Source organism: Tiliqua scincoides, chromosome 1 (assembly GCF_035046505.1).
Source record: "Tiliqua scincoides isolate rTilSci1 chromosome 1, rTilSci1.hap2, whole genome shotgun sequence".
NCBI lineage: Eukaryota > Metazoa > Chordata > Lepidosauria > Squamata > Scincidae > Tiliqua > Tiliqua scincoides.
In genome coordinates, this window is record NC_089821.1 from 51,496,756 (window position 1) to 51,508,916 (window position 12,161).

General features: G+C 42.6%; 1 protein-coding gene across 4 annotated transcripts in view; it reads right to left on the reverse strand.

Moving 5' to 3' along the window:
- SOX6 (SRY-box transcription factor 6) overlaps nucleotides 1-12,161 on the reverse strand; it is a 610,845-nt gene that overhangs the window by 409,354 nt on the left and 189,330 nt on the right. The window contains exon 1 of one of the 4 annotated variants that reach the window (XM_066640330.1): nucleotides 5,306-5,342. The exons of the other annotated variants lie outside the window; for them this stretch is intronic. The gene's annotated coding sequence lies outside the window, so the exon portion shown is untranslated. Of the gene's footprint in view, nucleotides 1-5,305; nucleotides 5,343-12,161 lie in introns of those variants that run through there. 4 annotated transcript variants of the gene reach the window in all.

Genomic DNA, 12,161 nt, shown 5'->3' on the forward strand with positions numbered 1-12,161 from the left:
TTATAATATTAGCCGTTTTGTTCTCAATACCTTTTCTAATGATCCCAAGCATAGAATTGGCCTTCTTTACTGCCGCTGCACATTGGGTCGACACTTTTATCAACCTGTCCACCACCACCCCAAGATTTCTCTCCTGATCTGTCACAGACAGCTCAGAACCCACCAGCCTATATGTAAAGTTTTGATTTTTTGCCCCAAAGTGCATGACCTTACACTTACTGACATTGAAGCGCTTCTGCCAGTCTGGAGAGATCCTTCTGGAGCTCCTCACATATACAAAGGGATGCACACACTTACTCTGCTGACTATTCTTGTTGAACAGAAAAGTTAAAGGAATGCCCCCCTTTCCTTTCTCTGCTCATGTGCAGTAACATATAAGGAAAAAAGTCTGTGAAGAGACAAAATTTACCCTTCCCTGTGAAAAGAAAATAGCTGGCTCTTTAGATGGAATACTCACCTTACAAGTTGCCTCAGGTCAATGATTTTCAAACTGTGCAACAGACACATTCAGGGGGGCATGGAATACCCAGATGGGAAGCATAATATTTGGGGAAGAATGGGATCCTGAGAAAGACAGACAGAACCTTCCTAATCTCATCAAGCAAATTATGGACAAATAAAGGAACCAAATAGTAGCCATCACTCGTATAGTAAGGGGAACTATATCCCCTTACCCCAAGGTGACCTCCAGTCTGTTCCTAACCTGTGTAGGATACAGCACAAGCCATGTGACCTGGCTGTTCCAGCACAGGTTAGAATTGCACTGTAAGAGGCTCTTCCACTTGCATAAGTGGAGGTCTCCGAATACTGCCAATTTTCCTTCCAGCTGCGCATTCAACACAGTTTGACGGTTTCCTGACCCTCATAAGCAGCTTTTGGGGGAGGCACAAAGGACTGCAGTAGAAAGGAGGAAAAAGAAAAGTTCTGTTACATTCGTGGAATACAGTGAGTGGGATCCAAGGAATCATAAACAGAGTTTAAGTGTTGTATTTGAGTCTTAAAGTTAAAAGCAAAAAAATCTTTCTTATTATACAAACATCACTCGTAAAGCTACAAGCTTCAGAAAAGCTGACTAAAAACTTTTATGCGTCCTTTGAATGGGTAAAGACCCTCAGAACAACAAAAATTCTGTGAATACCAGAAATCAAAGAATAGGGGGCAAGAATGTTAAGAGAAAATGCACCACGAAGAGCTGCATATTCTTCACACAGATGCTCTCAGAACTACAGAGTGACACTGTCATGCAAAGACAGAGTTGGGACTAAAGCAATGCAAAGCAAACATTGCATATCCTCAACATTACTTTCTCCTCTCACCTCATACATACATTGTAATCTAGATACATTGTAATCTAGGTGTCAAGTTTGAAATATGTCCAAGTACTGCAGAAAGGCAGTTTGAGCTAGGTGATTCATGCTGAGCTATTATACTCATCATACCACTAAAAATTAATAGCACCTGAAAACTGTGTTCAGTACTATATCCTTCTGGGTTCTCTTCCACACACATAACCTTCCCTTCCCTCATCCTTCAAAAAAGTACAACACCTTCAAGTATAACAATGAACGGAATTCTCAGATTCATTTTAGAGGCTTAATGGATTCTCACTGTTTTTAATGGACTTGTAATAAAGAGGTTTTGTTGGATATTTTGCAATTTATACAAATAGGACTGGAAAGTGTCAATGCTTGTTTTTTATACTTAGCTGCAGACATACGTCAATTATTTCTATAGATGTTTTCAAGTCACCAATTAAATAGATGCAGTAGCAAGATTTCTATTAAAACATTTCAGTCAGGTTTTATCCTCACAATGAAGGGGATTCAAATATAGACATACAAAACAAACTTATTCCTAAAATTTCTCTCTCCTTATTTCCATCACTTAGCAAGGTGAATAACTGAGCAAACAACCAACATGATACTGCTCTAAGGCCAATTTGATGCCAATACAGAAAGCATGGCAAGAGCAATTATGTGATGGATGGCTATATATATCTGCCACAGATCTTCACAGTATGAGAGCTCCCACCCACCCACCAGCACATGTCCATCTTACTACCTAGTGAGCAAGCAAATGCACATGTACATAAATCAGCCCCACTGCATTTGTACCATGCATCTGCTTCAATGGACAACTCTGTCAGTGCACCATGTATTTTACAAAGAATGTGGAATTTCAAAACAAAGACATTGTATACTGTGGCAGCCAGCAAAAGTGGCACAACTATTTGGGCCCTGTTACTTATTCCTTTAACGGGGCATACGATTTCAGATCAGGACATGACATGTTTAAGTAATCTTTGACAGGGCACTCATTGCCGAAAGCCAGACATTTGAAAGTTTTGCCCACAAATATCAAATGCCTGTGAGCTTAATACTACCTTTCTCAAAATATGGAATTCTCATCACAAGATGCATAAAATCCCACTACGTAGCCCACAAGCAACATTCTCACCAATTGCTTTTCCTATGTGGTTCTTTGTCCTTATAAGTGCAACTGCTTTTACTATATGTGTCTTAGTGAAAATGTGTAGTAGTTTGCCTTGCCTTTTTTTCCCTGCATACACCATATGGTTGCAAAGCATTGAGTCACTAGATCATACATTTATTTTTATGATATATTATGCCGTTTGATGTCACATTGACATCTAATTGATGTTGTTTTTGCTTTTTCCATCTTTGTTTTGTTTCTGAGTTTCAATAAAAGGGTTTTTATTTAAATAAAAAAAGCTTTTTGAGCTGATGAGTTAGAGTGCTGACAGACATGAGCATCTCTTTTATGATGTGCTGCCAAGTAATTGACTATATTTCTAGCTTCAGCTGAACGTACAGAAAGCCTCTCGTTTCTAGGTGGCTCTCTTTTCATTTGCTATAAAAAGGAAGATTTTTATAATTCAAGCCTGTAACCTCAGCAGTACATTTTTCTTTAGCTAGATAGTAACAATTCAAAACACATTTCCAAAATGGGCTTGATCCCCCACTTTACCATCAAACCATATCTAAACTTAAAGAGATGCAAATGTACTGAAAGAGCTGAATTCAACAAAACTGAAGGCAGAACCCTTGTTATCTCAGCACAGCAGTATTTCACTCATAATGGTGATTACAAATATAACGGCGCAGAAGGATGAGAACCTGGATCAATAGCAAACTTGTAACAGAATTTGATATACCAGAGTAACATCTCTAACAGTCCAATCCTATTCATGGAAAACGCAGGTAATAAACACGAAATGCCAGCTCAATGAGAGCTACAATAGCAGAAAACAGCTTTAGCCAATAGACACGGACTAGCCACCGGCATAACTCCACTGTTGCTGGGGACATTCCATGGGAGTTCCTTGGGCATGTTGTGGGTGTGACACAGGCAGAGCACCACAAGCTCAACAACACCAAACCCTATCCCCATGCAGTTGGGCAGACACATCCCTTTCTACAGAAAATAGCTACACCAGTTACAGATTAAGAGGAGTCCATAGTGGGCCAGACACAAGTTACAAGCACCAAAAACACACAACACACCCAACCTCCCAAACCACCCCTCTAACCCACAGAACATAGGATTCAGCATAATTCTAGCAGCCAATCAATCTACACCCACCACACCATATCAGGCCGGCTCTAGAGCCCACACTCTCAGGGCACACACGGCAAGGGGCTATAACACCACTCTTTCATGAAGGGACACTTTGGTGGAGGGAAACACTTGGCTCACAAACACCACAATCAGCACCAACAATCACACTTTGCCAAACCAAACAACCATCATCCTGCCCAAAACACAGGACATACGCTCACAGAGACAAACTGCTAACACATGTCTTCTCCGATCTCAACATCACACTCACCACAATCCCTGGCTGCACAGAAGCACTATTGGGGTCTGCACAGGGGTACTCTCCCCAGGGCCACTGCAGCAACCCAGGAAGGACAGGTAAGGACTCTGCATTCATGTCCACAATTCTCCTAAAGCACCACTGCAGGCACACCCCCATGGCACCATCCTCCCTCAGACACCAAGCAGGCACTCCCTGTCTGGAAACAGGTGTCTCCCATCCCTCATCAGTGCTGCCTAACTCTTTCCCAGTCTCCAAACCTATGCATATTTCCCTGAGAGTAACCCCATTGAATCCAGTGGGACTTACCTCAAGATGGACAAGGACTGTGCTCCTAAACCAGGATAGACTGTTGTCAATGCAATGCTGCCTCTGCTCTGTCTCTCCCTCTTCCCTAACACTCTGCTAGGGACAGGCCGCTGCCCTATAGGCGAGGACACTGGAAAGTATACAGCCTCACCAAAGTGAGCAGTGGAGTCCTGCTGTCCCCAGGCCAGTCACTGACCTACTTCTCCAACCCACACCCATGGCTTTGCACACTCTACAGCACACAGCACACTGACTGGTACTGCCAGACCGCATTGGCACCTGTGACAGGGGTGTATGCTGGATACCAGGCAATGGCACAGCCACAATGCTGGGAAGAGAGGGTTGGTGATCCTATCCATATGTGCTTCACTAAACACAATGGGGCTTACTTCTGGATAGGCATGCATGGGATCATACTGTGTGTGTTGGTTACACTTGGCTCTCTGCACACACGTGGCTTGGTTGATAGGCTGTCTGTGCACATGCATGGATTGGATACTAACCACATGCAGCTTGGTTGCCAGGCTGTGTCTGACCATACACAGTTCAGTCACTGTGCTGGTGGTGCTTTTTTTCTTCTGTGCCTTGCTTCTTTTGTTCCTTTCCTGTTTGCATTAGCCTGCAGCCTCTGCCTGGTGCTTTCCCTTGAGAAACGGCAGAGCTGCCAAACAAAGAATTTGACTTATGCTGCACCAGGATCCCTATGCCATTGGCGCTGCAGTTAGGATTGGGCTTCCTATCATACAGACGCTTGAACCATTGCTAAATCCAGGAAACAGTAGATATGGGAGTTGCTCGTGTTTTCACATACACTCCAAAAGGAAATGAGAAAAATAGTTTCTCAGGGTCACCCACATCCAGCTTAATTTTAGTACGTAGATCAGCCATTGGGAAAGATATCTTTTTACATTTTATCCTTTCCCCATGTATAAGAATAACGCATGCCTCCAACATTCCAGTAGCTCAAATAAACAACCTATGAAAACCCACCAGCCTAGAAGCATTGTCTTTAGCAAAACTATGCCCCTTCCACTTAGATCATGTCAATATTTTCCTGTATACATAGCATTCTTGTGTGTCCAAAAGTCTCATCATCAAAGTATTTAGCTGCTCTCCAGATCATTTAATGAGCAATACCATGGCAGGGAAAATACTTACACAATGCTGAAGATGCATGCTTGATTCAGAATTTTAGGACACAAGACTTCACCGAAGGAGATGGGACAATTCTTATCAACCAACAGGAAAATAAATAGTCTCTAGGCCTATTCTGTTGTGGCAGCTCTGACTTCCACTTTAGTACTGAGCTGTTGAAGGATGATAAGAACAATGAACCCAGGTCAATCATATAGCATTATGTTTCAAATTCTGCAATTCTTTCTGAAAAGTATTACTTAACAGTTGTAAAAGTTATAGTTTAAATGTGGAAAGTCATTTTATGTGAAAAATCTAAGAAAAATCTAAGTGCATTACACGTGCTACAGCTATATGAATGTTCTCAAGTTTTTAAATAAAAAGATATCACAACCGCAGTGCATTTAGAGAGACTTGAAAATACTGTAGAGCCTCACACCAGGCAGCAGCTTTTGCCAGGAAACTGGGGCACAGAGCCATGGCATGAAATTCTGCAAAATCAGAGTGCAAAAAATGGGTAGCTTTGCACGGGAATAGGAAGACTCTGACACTGTGGTACAGTGCCTGGACCTGATTGTCAGGCACACCACGGGCCACAGTTTGGAGACCACTGTGCTAGCAATACTAAAACTGACAAATCATGAACACATATAATAACCTGCAAAGCACACAATAAGGAACTAATATAATGAAATGTGATTTTTAGTAACTATGACATACAGCATATATAGACTGAAAATTTAAAACGAATTTTTAACACCTTTGTCAAGATATCAAGTACCTAAATCAAAATAGTTTGTCACCTTGGGCAGTGTATTACTAATTACACAACATATTATCCAACACTCCATTTTCTGTACCACACAGCAGTCTACAGAAGCATATTCACTATGCAGTTCTGGGGGAATAAAACCTCAACAGCCTGGTAGCCAAATATCCCCAAAATCACGTCCCATGTGAACCTGCCTGGGAAATCCACTCTACGTGAGATATGGTCCTTTGGGTTGCCCCATCATCAGAGGTATGGTGGGTAAATACTTGAAAGGGGACCCTTTCAGTTGTGGTGTACAGACTTTGAATAACCTCCCAAAAGAGATATGTCTGCCTACTTTTAGTAGGGAAGTGAATAATATTTTATTTCAGTAGGCCTTCACAGATGTGAATTTCAATCAGGCTGAAAATGGACATCACTATAGTCTGGTTTGATGTTTTTTACACTTCTGTGTTATCAACTTTTATCATTTTTGTTTAGTTATGGCACAATTCTATCCAACTTTCCAGGGCTGATGCAACCATGCTAACAGGGTGTGCACTGCATTCTGCAGATGGCGGGCAGTCACAGAGGCCTCCTTAAGATACGGTAATGTTCATTTCCTTACCCCAGGGTTACATTGCTGCTGTATTGGTGTTGGAAAGTTGGATAGAACTGGGCACTTATTTAGATAGGTATTGTTACCATATACTATTGGAGAGAGTGATATTTTAAATCTTTGTTTATTAATACTAGCTACCTTGAATACTTTATAGAAAGAAAGGATATACATTCAGATCATCACATTTTTATGCTTAATACCAGGGCTTTTCAAACTGGGGTGCTGCGACGCCCCAGCCTGCGGGCCCTGGCCCCTGCCCCCATAAGGGGCGGGGGCAGCCTGGAGGCAGGGAGGAGGCAGAGGCGCAATCCCCAGGATTGTGCCGCTCAGGGGGGCTGCAGGGGCTTGGGTGCATGTACCCAAGCCCCTGCAGCCTCCCAGGGGTGCGGAGAGCCCAGCGCGACCTGCAGCAGGGCTCCCCGCAGCAGTGAAAGTGGATGCGGAGCGCTGCCTTCCCCTGCTGCCTCCCATCTCCCACCCACGCAAGAACTTAGTGGCTCTCAAACTCTCCCAGAGAGTTTGAGAACCACTGCTTAATACAATCAGCCCACTTTATCCACAAGTTTGGAACCTTGGAACCTGCAGATTTGACAGGCAGCTGGAGTGCCTCAAAAGGTCTCCCAGATGTGACCGGAAGTGCCTGCTGGTCACATCTAGGAGGTGTTCGAATGCACAAGGAGGCAGTATGTGGTCTCCCCGCACCTCAGAAGAGCTCCTGGAGGCTTCCTGTTTGCCTAAAAACTCTGGGAGGCGCCTGCCTCCCAATAGCTCTGGATACACTGGAAAGCACTTTCAGTCACATCCGGAGGTCCTCTGAGAGGCTCTATAGTTTTGAATCTCCATGGATTTCATTGTCCTGGAATGGAACCCCCATGGATAATGAGGGCCCACTGAATCTACTTTAGACCCCAGGCTTCCACAGAGCTAAACATTGCCTTAAATATTGTAGATCAGCATTTCCCAATGTTTGCCCCCCCACTAGGGATGGGCAAATCCAGTGCTGCTTGACTCAAGTCGAGTCATGAGTCTGTCCCCATGACTCGAGTCAAAAATGAGTCCTGATGGGACACTTTCCATGTCACCTGGAGCGTTTTCGTGACTCAAAAAGACTCAAGTCACAAGTCATCCCTTTAAAAAGCCAGCCGTGTTAAAAAACTGGGCTGCTGCCAGGATATGTGCCAGAATTCTCTTTAAACACTTCCCTGCTGTCCCATCCCATCTGAAAACAAGGTGGGAGGGGGTGGGATGGACTGTGAGAGAGCAGGGACAGAAGCGGCAAGAGGGAGGAGGGTCCTGCTCAGCAGCTGCAAGGCTTACCAGGATGACCCAATCCTTTGCAGCTGTACCCAGAAGTAGTCCCACTGCAGTTGGTCATTCCTCCCTTCCCCCCAAGTAACAATGGAGCTCACAACAGCCATGTGATTGGAAAGCGTGACCTGTACGAATTCCCCCCCCCCACTTCCCCACCTCCTGTTTCCCTGGGCTTCTCCAGCCAATCCTAAGGCAAGAACCCCCTTGAGCTCCTCCCCCTGCCCTGCCTCAGCCAAAGAAACAAACCGGGCTGCCCATCTATCCAATGATCAATGGTTCCTTCCTATCAGTATTCCTATCAGAAACAGTATTGAAAGCAAGCCAATGAAAACTACACTGACCAAGCATAATGATAGTGTGGGGGGGGGGAGGTTCCCTTTTCATCCTCTGTACCAAGTCAGGGGCCCTTGACTTGAGTGTTTTGCAGAGTCTTCCACATGTGTGACTTGAGTGTACGTGAGTCAGCAAAAAACGCTGATTTTGTGACTCAAGCTCCAATCCCTGCCCCCGTCATACCACTTTGCATGGTCCACCTATAAGTACCACCACTGGAACTAAATGACAATGATTCAAATTACTTTTGGATTGGGAGACCAGGAGCAATACGACAAACACTGGTAAGTGGTTTAGGACAGACGGGAAGGATTTTTCTAGCATGTAAAAAGTGCATGCTGGAGCTCTGCCTGCCAAGTTCCTACTGCTGCTTGTCACATTGCATTGCTGGTCTTGTTGCCAGGTAGCAAGGATCTGGGGGTCCCGCGCATATCACCAGACACCACCTCATATACAACCCAGTGACACACTGCTGTAGATGCCCACATCAAATTTAGGAAATAAGGAGCTACTTCATATTGAGTAAGACTATGGGTTCATTGAACTCAGGTCAGTCTGCTCCAACCGGTAACAGATCTCCAAAGTTCACATTTTGCAAGTGACATTGGGAAGTGTGGGGATATTCTTATCTCTTTCTTACTCAGAGATGCTGCACTTGTTTAATTGAAAACTCTTTTTTCCCTATTAGGGTCAAATCCAAAAGCTCAGGTGGTTGAAAAATGGCCAATGAAATGGCCAAGGAAATCAGGGGAGAATCTGTACACACTGAAAGAGTTAAATTCGCCTACGCCAACCTGTTAATTTGCCCTACAAGTGTCACTCCTGCACCTGGAATTTTTCCAGTTCTGCTCATGTCAGGAAATGAAATTTATTGTATTACATGAATAGCAGCAACGTGACACACAACCACAACAAGAGGAGAACACTATGGTTATAGATGCAAAGAGTGTGAATGGATCCTCTGGGTAACGTAATGATGTGATTATTATCACATCATTAATAGTGACAAATTGAAATAATTTTAAGTATTTGGTATGTTTACAAACCCAGTGCCACGAGACAGGTTATCCGACATCTAAGGTAAACCCTAGGGCCAAACTAGACTGATGCAGGAGATATAAGATTAGGATCTTCCATGTTTTGTTTTAATACTAATTAGCAACCCCACACAGCTACTTGTGGGGAAAACAGTGCACTGGAAGGTGTTTAACCCTTTTCTCAGTCTATATTGACCCTCCTCCAAAATTGGTATTCACACTATGGGAGGGGGAGGTACAGAGGCTGTAGGCTCACCTATTGAAATCTTAGAAGATGGGTGGGACCAGAAAAAGCAAGGGGTAAGGAGGCACTTTTGTGAAGGGAGAGACCTACAGTAAATTAGCTGAGATCAATGCAGTAGCACTGCCTGAGTTGTTTGCTTTCTGTATCTAACAGCGCATATTTTATAGTAAGAAGTTACACTGGAATTTATAGGAGTCAGAACTTCACTGGTCAGGAGAAGTAAGAGATCAAACTATGGCCAAGAAGTTATGGTTAGTACAGTAAGTGTGTGACGGTTATGTGATTGGTGAATTTGTTCTAGTATGACATAGAGTTAATAGTTATATTGCAGCTAGGTATGTCCTAGGGGTAACTAATTAGATATCAGAGACCCTGTTTGGCAGGGCCAAAGGAACCATAGGCAGACAATCATTCATCAACTTTAGAGCCTTGTAGTGTACAGCCTGAGAGTTATTCTGAAGCTTTTGGCACAATTTATTATGCCACCTATACTTGGAATCAGCAAGTTTTCAAGAAGTTCTTTCAGTGAAGGAAGGAATTCAAGCTAGGCTGATCCCTTCCAGACAAAAGGTCTGATGTTAACATTGAAAAAAACATGAGCAGTAAGGGAACTATGAGCAGGTACCCATAAAGGCCACTGGGAAAGACAGGGATGGTAGGATACTCACAAAGCTAGGCACCTAACGAGGAGGACTGCTGTCTGTGAAAGTGATGGGATGGTACAACCTACAGGAGTTGTTGAGAGTTCACACCTACTTCCTCTCACAAAATGGAACAAGAAATGTATTAGATGTAGCTTCAGGGTACATTGAGTTATGCCAGGGGACATTTTGTGTCAACCTCCCTGGCTATCTCAATAGAAAGATTTACGATTACCCCCTCTACACTAGTCTAACATATTGTGCCATGTTCATTCAATAATGTTATGACCTACTTTACAGTAACTGCATCTTTATTTCCTTCCTCCTGCAATTTCGAGAATTAGGATGTTTTCCTCAGTGGAGCAAGTCAATTCCCCCACTCAGTCCCTCCCTCCATTCAAGTGAATGGGATCACTTGTACAGGAAAAGCTGTGTGTGTATATCATAAGAGTACACACGAACTCCAGACTAAGGTGCCAACATTCTATTCTGATACACGTATCATAATGAACTAATGGGGCATGCAGCAATGCTAAGAGTCAATGGTGGGAACAACCACTTTCTTTCTAAGGACTTTAAAACGAAAGACAGGAAAAGTACTCTGGTCACCTAGCTTCCATGTCACATATATTACTTCCACATCTTGATAATCTCCAAGTATTGGTAACTAATTCTCTTTATTATCTATTCACTCATTGATAAATTGTCTTTTTACATAACACAATTTAAAACAGCATTCTATGATATACCATAAAGCATCATTTCCTTTTTCAAAATGCATCAGACTTAGTGAATTCCAAGGACACTCTTTTCCCTATCTCACTACTCTCATTCATACTGTATCATTTTCCTCTGCATTTAAGCCTACACATTAAATCCAATGCAAACAGCAAAAGCAAATATCTTTAGACCCCCAGACAAATATTTAAGAAGCAAAGAAAGAGAGAGAAAGACAGACTTTACTTCTATCTCTAGATCTTGCCCAAACTTTTATTTGAAAGACAAGGCTCTCCCTCTTTTGTGCATGTCTTTTTAACAGAATGCCACACCTGCAATGGTACACTTCATTGCCTTCACAAAGTACATGAAGCTATAAAACAATAGCAACTGAATAACAAAGGTCAAATAATTTATATGAGGCCTTCTATCACTGGGTGCATAGAAGATATGGCACTATAAAAGAGTTCATTATCTGATTAATTAATGCAAATACATCTTCAGACAAGATCATTTTGAACACAGGAAACTATGACCAAAGCTTGCATTTTGTTTGTGCAGATTCTGGTTTCTAGGTACTATCATGCAAACACCAGAGGCAGTAAACATGAATGGAAATGGCCACAGTGCAAGCTCAACAACTAGCCTTACATATACACATTATAGGCAGAGAAACATGCAACACACATATGTGGATGTCAATTGTCTGAACTGTAGTACACAAGCAGAAGGATAGGACGTGTTCTCAGAAAATATTTTCCCTCAGAAAATAGGAAACCAGGTGGATAGCCACTATTGGCATCAATTGTTTCTATCAGCAGCATGGACAGGCAAGACAACAACTTTGCATATGGAGAATATATGAGTTGCCTGCACACATCTGATCCACAAAATTAACACTGTGCATACGTGTTCCAATGCACCAAAAAGGGCTACATTCAAACATTCCCAGATCAATGGTAAACAAATGTTATTTAGTGAATAGTATCTGCAAATATCTGAACATTCACTATAAACAGTAATCTCACTGAAATCTGAAGTAACCTCATTGAATAAGCAGTTCATGAATCATGCCCACTATACAAACTTAATATAAGGTCTCAACAGATTTCATAAATTGCTTTTTGAAAGTAGTCCAAGATCAAGACAAAATGCATTCCACAAGTGTTCTCTATTACAGTCTTACATTCGAAGTACTTATATACCATAGATTCTCGTCTATAA